The sequence below is a fragment of the Arachis hypogaea genome, chromosome 10 (genome assembly GCF_003086295.3).
Source record: "Arachis hypogaea cultivar Tifrunner chromosome 10, arahy.Tifrunner.gnm2.J5K5, whole genome shotgun sequence".
Classification (NCBI taxonomy): domain Eukaryota; kingdom Viridiplantae; phylum Streptophyta; class Magnoliopsida; order Fabales; family Fabaceae; genus Arachis; species Arachis hypogaea.
In genome coordinates, this window is record NC_092045.1 from 22,833,878 (window position 1) to 22,850,150 (window position 16,273).

A 16,273-nucleotide genomic window follows, 5' to 3' on the forward strand; every position below is an offset into this window, starting at 1 on the left:
GCAACAACTTGAAAGTAAATTCCTCCTAAATTACTAATTACTTGGACTTAACGGGATATGTGATATATAATCCTTTTATATCTGGATAATTAGAGTTTTTGTGGCTATGAACTTGAATTGAACTTAACCCTCTAATCAAAATTAAGTGACCAAGATATTGGTGGTTAACTAGGTTAGAGGAGACTAAATCACTAAGACATTAGGATTTAATCACTGACAGTTTGCCAAGAAACGAATCTTGCATGATTAAACTAGTTGGTAAGAAAACTTAATCCGAAACAATAAACATCTTCGATACTTTAACTACTTTCTCTCATATATTCTACTTCAAATCCATTGTTTGCTTTCTTATTCTCTAAAGTACTGTTTAATGCTTTTTGAACCCCAGAACATCACTCTCTGCTTGCCTGACTAAGGAATTATTTGACTATTGTTGCTCGGTCCATCAATCCTTGTAGGATTGACCCTCACTCACCTAAGGTATTACTTGATACGATCCGATGCACTAGCCGGTTAATTTGTGATTATCAAATACCGCACCACTTTCCAAGTGAAAATAAATTTTGGTGTTTTGGTATACGACAAGGGAAAGCTGCCACATCATAGGGTGAGAGCATATGCCATGGAATCTATCATTGAAGGATCACCAACAGAAATCGAATTGAAGAACCTTTTGTCTGACAAAGTTTATCGAGCCAATTTCATTTGGCAAAGAAGAAAAAGTTGAGAAAGAACGAAAAATTAGAAGTTTCCACATTCTTTTTATTTGTTGAGCAGCGTTAGCAAAATCTGAGTAAATGAACTTTGGAGACACCCGATGCACTTAAATTCTACCAACTCTAAACTTAGAATAGCTTTGTTGTCTCCCATGAGTAAAATATGTTATACTGATTTTATGTTTTGCAAACAAAAGAGAATAAAACAAAATATAAATTATGGTTCAAAATCTAATATCTTAGAGTGAAATGTACTTTTCTTATGGGTATCGGTGTTACATGCATCAAAGTTCTTTCTTTGTCAATGAAAAAAAATTGCTAAATGTGCTGAATCATAAACTATACAAATGATAATAAAACAAATGATTATAAATAAAAACAGAAGTACAAATGATGACTTGAACTTAAATTGGGGAACTGCATATTTTTCTAAGAATAACTTTATTGAAAATAATTTGGACACAAAAAAACTGCAATAGTACATAGTTAATATACAAAATTTATTGTTAAAATTATTTGTCAGTGCAACATAAATTACTTAGATTTTATTAAAAGGAAATACGAAGAAAACAAGCCACATACAAAATAATAAAAGAGTAAAAGTATAAATATAGACGGTAAAAAAAGTCATTGTTATGAATATAGAGTAATTTAATTGGGTTAATGGTTAAATTGGTTCCCAAAAAATTTGTCGATTGTCAATTTCGTTCTAGAATGACTTTTTTAATCAAATTAGTCTCTCTAAGATTTAAAATTAGTCATGTTTGTCCTTCGGTCAATAGGTTAATAGTTTTTGCCAATGTTTTGAAAACCGGACCGGACCGGTCGGTCCGACCGGTCTAACTGTGAACCGACAACAATAACGGTTCGGTTAGTATCTTAAAACTGTTAATTTGTAAACCGTCAATGAACCGTTGAACCGGTCGGGAACCAGCCGGTCAGACCGAATCGGGACCCGGCCGGTTTTCACTTTTCAACAAAAAAAAATAAATAAAACACCCTCCTGACCCACTCCCTCTCTGTCTCTCTCACTCACCGCATCTGCTTCCTTCTCTCAACAAAACCTAGCCTCCAAAGCCACTTTCTTCTTCAAGCTGTGTCATTGCCACCGCGCTACCGCCGCCGTCCGCACTGCACCCATGGTCGTCGAAACGCATCTGCTCGCCTCGCTTTCCCGTCAGCTTTGAGCTTCCGCGTCTGTTCTGAGCTTCCGTCGCCTCTGTATCGCTGTGCTTCCGCCACGGTGCTCCCTCTTCGCCGCTTGGTCGAGCTTGCCTCAAGCCCTTGTTTTTGCTCCAGCCTGCTGTTATCAACAGTTTCACCACGCTTCGGCCTCTGTTTTGGCTGAGCTTATGCCAGTGCTCAGCCATGATCTGAGCTCCCTCTCCCTCATCTGAAATGCTGAATCTGTGTTGTTCATGGTTTTTTTTAAGTAATTTCTTGCTTATCTGTTTTGAGTTTTCTTAGGTTTCCTGAATCAATTTAATTTAGTTTGTTCGTTCATGATCAATTATTTAATTGCAGACTTGTTTTTATTACTGATGATGAGTAATGAGTATTATTGAACATTATTGAGTTGTTCCTGTTATGAGTAATAATTTTCTTAGATTTTTCTGTTATGAGCAATTTATATTATTTTATTTTACAGTAATTATGGAACTGTTTTTGTTGTTCAGATGTATTTTTTTATTTAATTGTTTAGTGTTGTGTTTATTGTTGTTGCTAATTGTTGCTGTTTGTTCATGGTTTTTGATTGGTGATATTTGTTCACTGCTGTATTTATTCTTATTGTTCTTGATTGTTGCTATTTTTTCTTGTGCTATTTGTTTTCTGAGTTCCTGTTTTTCATGTTTTTGCTGTTTTTCATGTTATTTTTTAAGGACTATTTGATTTCTGGCTCCTATATGTTTAGTATCTCTGAAGATGTTGATTGCTAGCATCCTGAAATCTTGAAGCAAGAAGTAATATTTCCAGAACCTGATAGTTATGAGCCAACCATAGAAGGAGCTTTACCAACAAATAATATCTGTTCAATTTTTATTAATGGAACCTGCAAACTTGAGTCTATGGATATCTGTTCAATTTTACATGAAGTATCTGTCTCTGGTTGCACATTTACTTTGTGCTTGGGTCTTGTTCAAACAATTGGTAGCTCAGATGCTAATGGTCACTCTCTTTTTTCTTTCAAAAATCACTCATCTATCACAACTTCTTCTTATCAGTTCAATTGTTTCCTCATTTCATTTCATGTAATCATATATTCATGTTCTTTTTCTCTTCCATAATTAGTTGCTCTTTTTATTCATTGAAAAAATAATTTGCCTATTTAATTTAGTGTCATCACTGCCTTGCTAATGCTAATGCTAATGCTTGGTTACTGAATGCTCTGTTTTGAACTTTTGATATGTTGTATAATGTACTGATTTTGTTGTTTTTAGTGTCAACACCTCCTTGTAATGCTCTGTTTAATTTAGTGTCATCACTTCCTTGCTAATGCTAATGCTTGGTTACTGAATGCTCTGTTTTGAACTTTTGATATGTAGTATAATTTACTGATTTTGCTGTTTTTAGTGTTTAGTTTAGTGTCATCACTGCCTTGCTGAATGATGTTGCTAATGTACTGGTGTTGCTGTTTTAGTGTTTTGATAATAGACTGGTGTTGCTGTTTTAGTGTTTTATAATGTGTTGCTGTTTCATTGTTGTTGTTCGATAATATACTGGTGTTGCTGTTTTAGGGTTGCGAATGTACTTTTGATCTTTTTAAGATTTATATTAGACTATAATTATATTTTAGGGTGTTTAATTATAATTTATTTATTATTTTATTCTAAAACGGTTTTTCCGATTGGACCATCGGTTAGACTAGTTGGACCAGTGAACCAGTAACAAGAGCGGTTTGATGACCGGTCCGGTTCTCAGAACCTTAGTTTTCGCTAATGATTGGCCACACGGAATGTTAAATGACAAATTACTACTGCTAAAATGACGTTGTGTTGGTTCACAAGATTGGATTGACACAAAATGACCCCATTTTGTATTTATTTCATCTTTTTTTACCCCAAAGTCTCTCTCCTCCAAAAGCATGAAGACGAATCTCTGATCTGAAATGAAGAAGAAGATGGAAGTTTCATTGACGACGACAAGTGAAAAATTCGAGAGCACAATTCTTGCACGACAAGCCACCATCACACCGGTGTGAGGTGGCACCAGCCACCACACCGACGTCAGAGGTAATCATTGCTATGTTATATTTTTTAATTTTTTATTGCATTCTTTGAATTATGAGTTTAAAAATTGTATCTCCGTGTCTTTTAAAAAAGATTTTTGGATAGCTATATGAATTCTTCATCGAGCTCAGTATCTATTTGTGAATAACTCTCATGGGGTAAAATAAAATTTCAATTCTCAAGTTCTCACTTTTTCTCTCCCAGAAAATAATGTGGGTAATTGAGTTTCGTTCTTATGATTTTCTAAGTAATGGGATATCTAAACATCATCTGAGTTTAGAGTCATACCTTCACCTTCGATTGGGTTTAATCTTACTTTTAAGTTTTAAAACCTTTTATCTTCAATTTTTTTCCAATTTGTTTACGTGATTTGGGGATAACTCCTACAACAATATCAATTCCAATATAATTTAGTACATAACTTTGATACGAGAGCTTCGTGGACCAAACTGAGAACTGTCATATGTCAATTGGTCCAATTACAAGAGTAACAACTAAGAGAATAAAAGAAGATTTTGCAAACATGGCTAAATAATTTGTTTAGGAGATACATCAAGAATTGGGCAAGACAATGGTTAACGATTATAGAAAGCCAAACGTCTTACTATTTACAAGTTATATTGAAGACTCTCATTAGTCAAGTTGAATCAAATAGGCATCACTTTATTAGTATTTATTTTAAGACTTATTTTATGTTTATTTTATTTTATTTTATTTTGTTTGTTTTAGGCCGAATTATGATTTGACCCATTTTTATTTTAGTGAACTTATGAGTTAGGGTTTTAAACTTAAGAGGGATAAAAATTCTCTAAAACTTGGTAGCCTTTTTTTATGAATAAAAATTTTGTTGAGTTTCTTTGAGAAACTTAGGTGTGAACAGGAGATGTAGAGTGATTTTCTTAACTGTTGCATCAAAAAATTAAATTAAGGTAGAAGAGTCTCTTTTTTTATTTTCCATCTTACTCTAGATTATGTTCCATATCATTTGGTATTAAATTTTAGGTATTAGACTAATTCTTATTAGCCTATTTTATTTTTCTTGTGTTCTCATCATAATCTTGTGTATGTGGTTTGTGTTCTAATAAAAAAACTCATGATCGTATTCATTTTGTGTTTATAGTATGTCCTTGTTTTCGTGTTTCAATTCGGTTTTCAGTCTTGTCACTTACTTCTTATTGTAATACCACAAATATTTGGAATTTCAATTTAGACCATACCTTAGACTTTTAATTACTAATGTACAAATTGGTTTTGTCATTGTTTTAATTCTACTTTCCTTTATAGCCTTTACATTCTAATACAAAGTCAAAGTGCATTCACCTGCACCAAAAAAAAAAAAAGAAAAACTAGTCCTTACAAAAAAAAATTGTTCCCCAAAAAAGAAAAAACGGTCCAAGAAAAAAAAAAGATATTTATATTCATATAATTTTAATATTGTTCCTCCCTTTTTTTACTGTGTTTATGTTAGTTTGATCCTTATCTTTATTGTGTCGTACTTTGCTAATTTTTTTATTATTCCAATTAATCTTGTAACTTAATTAACTTCTTAGTGATCAAGTTCTTCTCTTTTTATTTGGTTTCTAAAGTACAACAATCATAGGAATTTCAAGAGTGGTAAAAAGCAAAGTCGTTTATTCAATAGAGGATAAAAGCCAATTTTGAGAATAAACACGAGTGTCCATCCTTAAATGAAACACGTGAAAGAGTGATTGCGAGGTCCTTTCTATAACAATTTTTACAAGTTTTTTGTTGTGGCAGCTCACTTAGAAGAAACTCTAATTGACATGAGAATGATGGAAAGAGTCATTTAACAACTAACTAATCACTTGATTGAATTGGAAGAATAGAGGCAAGAGGTGACACAGATATTGTCCAAGAATACTAAACAAGAAATTTTCCAGAATCGGCGTCAGAATCATATACCTTCTAATGATGACTCTAATGAGGATATAACACCTCGACACAGAAGTCAAGATTTAGCAATATCAATGGCATCAAGATGCAAATACCACCATTCAAAGGGAGAAACGATCATGAAGTTTATTTGGAGTGGGAACGTAAGGTGGAAAGAATTTTTGCTTGTCATAATTACTCTGAGGCATAGAAGGTTCGTTTGGCAGTAGTTGCGTTCTCTGACTATGCCTTGCTTTGGTGGGATGAAATAGTGAAGACAAGCCGTTGGAATGACGATCATTCTATAGAGACTTGGGATCTTATGAAGCGCCTCATAAAGAAGAGATTATGCCTTCATACTACTATAGAAAAGTGCATCCGAAGTTACATCGGCTGACTCAAGGCTCTAAGTCTGTTAAAGACTACCATAAGAAAATGGATGCTTATGATCATTGCCAACATAGAAGAGGGTACTGAGGTTACTATGGCATGATTTGTAGGTGGTTCGAATAGAGCAATTGCTAATGTGGTGGAGTTACATCATTATGTGGAGATAGAGGATTTAGTCAGTATGACAATGAAGGTGGATAGGCAACAACAAGGAAGAGAACCAAGTAGATTGTCTCATGCTAATTCAAAGTGGAAATCTCATAATGCTGACACAACAAAGACTAAGGGTGCTGAATCCAAGGAGTTGTTTGATGCTACAAAGAAAGATAATTCTAACTATTCTTCTATTGCTTCTTGGCACAGAGATATTAAATGTTTCAAGTGTCATGGTATGAGTCATTATGCTAGTGATTGCCCAAACATGAGAATGATGATTATTAGAGGAGATGATATTCTGTTTGATTCTGATCATGGTGATGATTCTGATTATAATAGTATGCCACCTTTGGAGGATCATTCTGATGGTGATGTGAAGTATGCAGTCCATAGTGAATCTCTTGTTGTTAGACGTGCTTTGAATTTGCATGTGAAAGAAGATAGCCTAGAGCAATGCCAAAGTCTTTTTCACACTAGATGCTTAGTGGGTGGAAAGTTGTGGTGTCTGATTATTGATGGTGAGAGTTGGACTAATGTGGCTAGTACACTTATGGTGGAAAAATTGAGTTTGACATGTGTTTGACATCCTAAACCATATATGTTGCAGTGGTTGAATGACAGTGGTGAGATCAAAATTGATAAGCAAGTGACAATTGCATTCTCTATTGAAAAATATGTTGATGAGGCATTGTGTGATGTGGTGCCAATGCAATCTTGTCATTTATTATTGGAAAGACCTTGGCAGTTCAACCGTCGAGCATTCCATGATGGTTACATGATGCATGCATATTCACTAAAATTGATTTGAAAAGCAAGTATCATCAAATTAGAATGAAATTCAGAGATGATTGAAAGACTATACTAAAACCAAACATCATGTTTTGTGAGAATTTTTGGGTAAATTTGTTTTTTATTTTGATGATTTTCTCATTTATAGCACTTGTTTGGAAGACCACTTATCAGATATTTTAGCTGTTTTGGAAGTGTTTCAAAAAGAAAAATTGTATGCCAATCTTAAAAAATACACATTTTTTATTGATAAATTTGTATTTCTTGGTTTTATTGTGAGTATGAGTGGAATTGAGGTTGATGAGGAAAAGGTGAAGGCTATTCGTAAATGGCCAACGCCCAAGAATGCTTCTGAGGTAAGAAGTTTTCATAGTTTAGCTGGGTTTTACAGGAAATTTGTGAAAAAATTTTTTACCATTGCTACGCCTCTCACAGAGGTTATCAAAAAAGATATTGGGTTTAAATGGAAAAGGAACAAAAAATTGCATTTCATACCCTTAAAAGATTGTTTGTGATCTGCCCCTATTCTTATTTTACCTAGCTTTGATAAAACCTTTGAGATCGAATGTGATGCTTCTAGGATTGGTATAGGTGCTATTTTAATTCAGAAAAAGCGAGCCATTGCCTTCTTCGGTGAAAAGTTGAATTAAGCTCAGCGTAAATATTCAATTTAAGACAGAATTATATGCCTTGATTCGAGCTTTGGAGGTTTGGCAACACTACCTCTTACCTAAGAAGTTCGTGATTCACACGGATCATCAATCTTTGAAGCACCTAAAGGGACAAGGCAAGCTTGATAAAAGACATGCTAAATGAGTGGATTTCATTGAGACATTTCTATATATGATTGCCTTTAGACAAGGTAAAGAGAATGTAGTTGCTGATACTTTATCTAGGAGGTATGATTTGATTACTACACTTACTTGTAAGTTGTTAGGATTTGAGTTTTTAAAGGAGTTGTATGCCACTACTTTGACTTTTCTGTTATTTATGGCTCTTGTGAACATGGTGTATAACAAATTTTATAGATATGAAGGTTTTCTGTTTTGTGGTAATAGAATTTGTGTGCTTGCTTGTTCTATTAGGGACTTACTTATTCGGAAATCACATAATGGGAATTTAATGGGTCATTTTAGTATGCATAAGACATTGGATGTGTTATTTGAACATTTTTACTGGTCACACATGCTTAGGGATGTTGAAAAATTTTGTGCTAAGTGTATTGTATGTAAATAGTCTAAATATAAATTTTTACTACATGGTTTGTATACTCCGTTATCTGTTCCTATAGATCCATAGGTTGATATTTCTTTGGATTTTATTCTTGGTTTGTCTCGAACTAAGAAGGGTAGAGATAGCATTTTTGTTGTGGTAGACAGGTTTAGTAAAATGGCTTATTTCATTGCATGTCATAAAACTGATGATGCAACAAACATTGTTAATCTTTCTTTAGAGAGGTTGTGCGCTTGTATGCTATTCCTCAAACTATTGTTTCTGATCGTGACGTAAAATTTTTTAGTCATTTTTGAAAAATGTTATAAGATAAATTGGGCACAAAATTATTATACTCTGCTACTTGTCATCCTCAGACTGATGGTCAAATTGAAGTAGTAAATAGAACATTAGAGACTTTATTACGTGCTGTTGTTGGTAAGAATCTGAAAATTTGGAAAGATTGTTTATCTTTTATTGGGTTTGCTTATAATAGAACAATTCATTCTTCTACAGGCTTTTCTCTTTTTGAACTTGTTTGTGGTTTTAACTCTTTAACTATTTTGGACTTATTACCATTTCTTTTGCATGATCTTGTTAGCTTGGATATAGAAGGTAAAGCAGAAAAGGTTAAAGCAATGCACTTAAAAGCACGTGAGTTGATTGAAAAGAAAAACAGGTTGACAGCTCAAAGGGTGAATAAAGATCGAAGACAACTTGTTTTTGAACTTGGTGACTAGGTATAGGTTTGAGAAAGAAGAGGTTTCCTATTCAAAGAAAATTCAAGTTAGACCCTAGGGGTAATGGCCTATTTCAGGTGCTCGAAAAGATCAATAACAATGCTTATAAGATTGGCCTTACAAGTGAGTATAATATGTCAGCTACTTTTACTGTTTCTGACTTATCTCCTTTTGATTTGGATGCAGATTTGAAAATGAATCTTTTTCAGGAGGGAGGGAATGATATGAGCTCTGTGGGACAAATCGAGAACTATCATATGCTAATTGATCTCATTACAAGAGCAATAACTAAGAGAGAAAAAAAGAAGGTTTTGCAAACACAGCTAAATCATTTGTTCAAGAGATGCATAAAAAATTGGGCAAGACAATGGTTAATGATTACGGAAAGCCAAACGTCTTACTATTTACAAGTTGCATTGAAAACTCTCGTTAATCAAGTTGAATCAAATAGGCATTACTTTCTTAGTATTTATTTTAAGACTTATTTTATGTTTATTTTATTTTATTTTATTTATTTATTTTTTTTGTTTTAGCCCCAATAATGATTTGACCCATTTTTATTATAGTAAACTTATGAGCTAGAGTTTTAAACTTAAGAGGTATAAAAATCCTCTAAAATCTAGTAGCCATTTTTTCTTTTAATTTTTTACAAATAAAAATTTCTTTGAATTTATTTGAGAAACTTGGGTTTGAACAGGAGAAGATAGAGTGATTCCCTTAACTGTTGCATAAGAAAATCAAATTAAGGTAGAGAAGTCCCTTTTTTTTATTTTCCATCTTACTCTGGATTACATTCTGTAATCATAACTCCTCTTTTTTTCTACACATAACGCATATTTTATCTGCATAATTTCTCATGAATGATACCATTTTTGAACGAGCACATATTACATATGATTCTATTATTCCTCATAAGTTGTGGTTTGTTTGTGCTATTGTAGGATTCATAAAAATTGATTCTAGATTGTTGTTGTCCACTTGAGAATGAACATATCATCAAAAAGAGGTGTTAGTGGGGTTGAAGAATCTGTTAACAGAAACTGTTAACTTATTGACCAAAGGACAAACGTAACTAATTTTAAATCTTTCAAGAACTAATTTGATTAAAGAAATCATTTGGGAACGAAAATGATGATCGACCAATCTTTCGAGGACTAATTTGATAATTAACCCTAATTTAATTGGTATATATGGACAATATAATTTTTATCAACAAAGCTAAGTGTCCAAACTTTTTTAAACCAAGTACACAACCAAGTCAAAGCACGCTTCTTTAAATGTAGGTATATACGCGTTGTCGCTGCTGCTGCTTCTTATTCTTCTTCTTCCTCTTCTTACTCCTTCTCTTTCTCCTCCTTCATTATCATTATTGTTGTCATCATCATCATCATCAGCAGCAGCAGCAGCATCATCTTCTCCTTTTTCAACAACGTCATCATCATTGTTACCGTTGTCGTCTTCATCTCTAGTTCTTCTTCAACGTCGTCTTCTTCTTTTTCTTCAATGTCGTCATCTTCTTCTTTTCTTGTTTGATTTCTTCTCCTCCTTCTTTTTTCTTTTCATCCTCTTTCATCATCATCGTTGTCATCGTTGTCGTCATCTTCTTCATCTTTTTCTTCTCCTCCAATATATGTTCAACAAATTAGAGCACAGAAATTTTAATTCACAGCACTGAAAATTTTGATGCACAACATATAAATTTTTAAAAGACCACATGCCAGAAATATTGACACCTAACTAACAAAATACGCATAACACATGAATTTTCGTATACATCAGATAATTGGTGCATAACATATAAATTTTGGTGCACAACACAGAATTTTTTAAAGAACTACATGTCCAAAACATTAATACCCAATCAACAATATACATATAGCACATAAATTATAGTATATAATAGAAAATTTGTAGGCACATCATAGAAATTTTTTATGCACAGCACAAAAAATTTTGAAGGACCACATGTTTAGAATATTTACTCATCGAACCAAAAAAAATTTATGTCAATAAATTTTTGTGCTATCTAACAAAATTTGTATGCTGAAAAGTGCAAAAAAAGAGAAGCGGTAACACATCTGCACACTTTTTTTTTATTGGACTTGTGTCAACTTGATTGGACTTGATTACAAAAAGCTTGTACGCGTAGTATCATTGTAAATATAGAGTAAAATATTATTTTAATCCTTAATGTTAGACTAAATTTTAATTTCGTCCTAACGTTTAAAACGTCTTATTTTTGTTCCAAACATTTTATTTCATCCTATTTTGATCCTCTTGTCAAAGTTAAATTTTTTTTTACCAAAAATATCTCATTTTCTTCTATTGTTATCCTTTTTTCCCCTTATTATTCTATTACTTCCGTTCTCAAATCATTACAACAATCACTATAATCACTACAATAATAATTTTTATTGCTAAATAGAAGAAAATCATAATGTTAACAAGTTTTTTGAAAAAAAATGGTAATTTTACCGAGAAGACTAAAATAACACGAAATAAAATGTTTGAGATAAAAATAAAATATTTCAAACATTAAAGACGAAATTATAATTTAATAACCTAAACATTAGGAACTAAAACAATACTTTACTTATTATATATCATCTTTTAATGTCTAATTATTGCAAATAAAAAATTTTAGTACATTATGTTATGAATATCAAAATAATTTCTTTTACGAAAAATAATTATTATATATAGGTAGTTAGAATCGCGAGCCAACTCGTGAAATCACACGAGTTTGCGATTTTACTCCCTCAATTCGTCTCGTTTATGTTCTTGGAGTAAGAGAAATGGCGTTCGTGCAGAATTGCCGGAAAAACACTCAAAATCGCTGAAATGGCGCTTCTAATAAAAGTGCTCAGAATCCGTCTTGTTTCATTTTCACCGTCTTCATAATCTCTGTTGTTGAAGTCGTTGTGTTGCCTTTAGTTCTCGACTAAATCTCTCTTCTTTCTTCTTCCACTGCCATCACTTTTGTCACTCGGCCTCTCCCCTCTTTTTTTTTCTTTCAACATTAATCATTATCTTTACTCTTCTGCGTCACTCATTTCTTCTCCTCAACCCTTTTAACATTGGTGCTCTATTTTGCTCTCTTTTTTTTTCTTTTTCATTCTGATCTATTAGTTGATTTGGTATATAGATAAATTAGATTAGTGGAACAAAAGTATTATTAATTTATTGTTAAGAAGAAGAGAATAAAATATTTGAATCACACAGATAGAAGAAAAATATATGAATAGAAATAGAAAAATTCTAGTGTTTGAATTTTGAAATTAAAAAAAAGTTAAAATTAGCGTTAAATTGGTTTTGTTATATTTTGAATAGTAATTTTTTATTTTTCTCTATTCTTTCTGCAATTTTCTCTTCTTCTTTAGTTTATTTCCGTTGCTACTCTACTCATTTGTCTTGAGAATAGTTTTATCTATAAACACTTGTAATTTTATTCACATCTAATAAAGTTATCTTTCTTTAGAACAAAAAGGTTATATTGTATTAGTTATTGATGTATATTAATATATTGTACAAATAATTAAAATAAAAAAACTGATAATTGATAGATATATAAAAATTTGAATTTAAACCTTCATATGTTTATATTTTCTTAATTTACGAGTCACATATATGTTTTGTTTTACAATTTTGTGAATTTCAATACTGCAACAATCTTACGAATCAAGATATAAACTACGAGTTTACTATTTTAATTTAATATCAATAAAACTTTAATATTTTAGACTGTGTTTTATTTATTTATTTATTTTTATATAGTATTTTCAATTTAACCACTATGCATTATATCTAAAGACATATATTATTTTATTTTTAGTATATATTTTATATCTAATATACCTTCTATTGATTTGATGCCTAATTTTATATATTACCACGTTATATATATGTAGCGTTAAAATACTTGTTATCAGTACACTTAATTAAATCCATCAAAAGAAGTGATATGAACAAATTAGTTATATTGCACATATTTTATTATTTTCAACTGCTTATTGATGTTCTTATTTTTAATTAGTCAATTAATTTTAAAACATAAATATTAGTAAAAAGTATCTTTTATTTGAAATTAAAAAATACATAAAAAATAAAAATAATAAAAATAAAAACTTAAATTTTGTCTTTTAGTTTAAATTTTGAAAAATTTGTATTTTTTGAAATTCATGAATTTATAATAAAATGATTAATAATTTTTTAAAATTTATTAAAAATATTTTTTGATTCATTAGTATTTATGAGACAATCGTTAAAATTTTTAATGTTCAAAACATTAATGTAGGTCTGTTCTTACTGTCTAACTAAGAGTAAATAGCTAATGTATTTCACTTTTTGAATAAGATTCTATGGTCGGTCAACAACCTCTGGATGTCAAAGACGTAAATAGGATAATTTTGTAATTCCTATCAAGTGGAGATGATGGGGTCAATTCATAGATTTTCTTTTCTTTTGCTGCATTTCATTTCTTTTAGTTGAGTTTGGTATGTTAAAATCACTAAATGTTACTATAAAGTAGGTAGCATAAGAACTCAATCGAGCACTTAGTTGAGTTAAGAAGCAAGTCCTGACTAACTAAATAAATTCGGGTTAGATGAAAAATGACCAGAAATTGTTATCTTCTTTCGCTAGTGATAGAGTGAAGCATAGTCGTGTTTAAGCGGCAATAGTGATTTTGGTGTTACTGAGCTATATCTCTATCTAAGTACCGAATAATCTCCCTCAGGGCAGGCATATGTTGGCTGAATTGATAAGAGTGTAAGGAAGAATGCACGGATAACATCCTTTCAAAATGGTCCCTAAAATTTGACTCGCAACTCAATTTAACCTCCAAAATTTCAATCGATCTAATTTGTACCCTAAAATTTTGAGTTGTGACTCAATTTAGTCATTCTATCTATTTACGTCACTAGAAAGCTGATGTGGCAAAAATATTATAAGCACCAATTTAGCTCTTTGGAATTTGAACATAAAAACTTAGACGGTGCCCTAAATCTCCCAAATTGAGTCACTACTTAAAATTTTAAGGAACAAATTCGATCAATTGAAAATTTGATGACTAAATTGAGTTGGAGTTAAATTTCAGGAGCCATTTTGATTATTAATTCCTGATAAATATTTTACAATTTTTTTCTTCTTCTAGAATTTATTATAGGTCTTAGTTAATTCAACAAATCAGATCATTGAAATTATTGTATTATTAGTTGGAATTTTCTCTTTTTAACTATAGGTATTGTGTCAAGAATAAATTAGCACATGAACTAAAGCATAATATTTTTTTAGAGTTAAAAATAACAAATAGTGATAGCAAATTAATGTAAATTAAAAAGACCAATTAAATTTATACAAGATATGATTTTTTGGTAACTATACAAGATACGATTTGAGAAAAGCACTATATCAATCAAATCATTTAATTTATAAAAGTAAGTATATAACAAACATTTTGATCGGTTGTTTGTTATTTCAAAATCTAAAAATTTAAATTTGAGCTCTTAATTATTTCAAAAAAAGTTTCAATTTTTTTATTTTTAGTTTTTAAAATATTTCTATTTCTTCTTTTTGCGACATGATAAATCACTGCTTTTCAGCTTCTCAGATCCCCAGTTGATTTTATCATAAAGGTCAACAATAGACAATAATTTTTTCCGAATACAACATACAATTTTCATCGTACTTACTTTTCAAAGAGCAATTCTTCTCAAAATCTCAAAAGGTGCTGAGTTAAAATCTCATTATAACTAAGACTATATTTTATATTAATTTTTTCTTCTAAAAAAATTTTGATAATGGCTACTTAGATGTGAATGAATTAAAAGATGATTTTCAATTAATTTAAAAAAAAGTTAAGTATTCTATTTTAAATTCATAAATTTATAAAAAAAATTTCAAAATCTGAACTAAAACATAAAATCCAACATTTTATTATGAGTTTTATTTTTTTATATTTTATTTAAATTAAAATAAAAATATTTTTATTGATATTTATATTTAAAGTTATTAGAGACAACAAAAAATATTTAAAATTAATGGATTAACTTAAAAATAAAAATATCAATACGTTACTAAAAATAACAGAAAATGTGCATTGTATCTCCTTTATTCGTATCACATTTTCTTTCTAACTCTATTAGTAATTTTTGAGTAAAATATATTTTTGTTTCTGATATTTGTAACTTTTTTTAATTATTCTTAATATTTAATTTATTTTAATTTATTCTTAATATTAATAGTATTTAGAAAAAATATAAATATTAAGAACAAAATACATATTTTATCTATAACTTTTTCTTTCCTAATTTCATTGGCTACGTGAAATTAGGTGAATAATTTGTTTTTAGATCGTTCATGCCCAAAACAAAGAAAGAAATATTTTTTTTGATTCGCAGACTATCTCTTTTGGCATTGTTATTAAGAATAGACTAAAATCACAAGATTTTGTCAAAGCACAACAATTATACCACAAAGACTCATCACTCAACAACCAAGACACATAAAATAAAACAAGCAACTCATACGCATATTACCTACAATTTTATTAAATCAAAATTTCTTTTAAATAGAATGAGATAAATATAAGATTTTAATTTTGATGTATCGACAGTATAAAATATTTTACAAAATCATGTAATTACAGTCATTTTTTTAGATGATTATTCACGTAGTTAATATAAAAGATAATTATTTTTGCTAATCCAACCTTATTGGATACACGTGTAAAAATAATTTTATACTGTTAGTGTATTAAAATTAAATTATAAATATAGCGATTCAATTCCAACTAACGAGATAAGGTTGGAGAATAAATTTTGATAATAATTTTTATAATTATTTAGGAGCAATGCTTGGGGCCAACAACTTTTGTTATTGGTAGCCAGCAAATAGCAATCAATGAGATTTAATGGTGTGAGATTGAGGTGAGATTTCATCCAATGACTCACATTTCTCTGCTGGTTATATGCTGACTAAAATTCAACAAAACTGCTGGCTTCCTAAACTTTTCCATTATTTATTTCAATAATTAATACATTTATTTTATTTATTTAAATAAAAATATTTGTATTTTATCCTTATTTTTATTTAAAAAAACTTTTTTCTAAAAAGAATCACTTAAATATTTTTGAAAAAAACCTCACCAAAC

At 30.3% G+C, this 16,273-nt stretch overlaps 1 long non-coding RNA gene across 3 annotated transcripts; it reads left to right on the plus strand.

Annotated features, from left to right (window-relative positions):
• Positions 1-1,735: 1,735 nt before the first annotated feature.
• On the plus strand, positions 1,736-9,595 carry LOC140175824 (uncharacterized). Of its 3 annotated transcripts, none has more exons than XR_011866513.1 (3): positions 1,736-3,946; positions 8,985-9,200; positions 9,310-9,595. It is a non-coding gene; the product is annotated as an uncharacterized lncRNA (long non-coding RNA). The 3 variants fall into 3 exon arrangements; XR_011866512.1 differs by having other exon boundaries at positions 1,738-3,946; positions 8,985-9,183; XR_011866514.1 differs by lacking the exon at positions 1,736-3,946 and adding an exon at positions 7,438-8,033 and having other exon boundaries at positions 8,985-9,183.
• Positions 9,596-16,273: the final 6,678 nt, after the last annotated feature.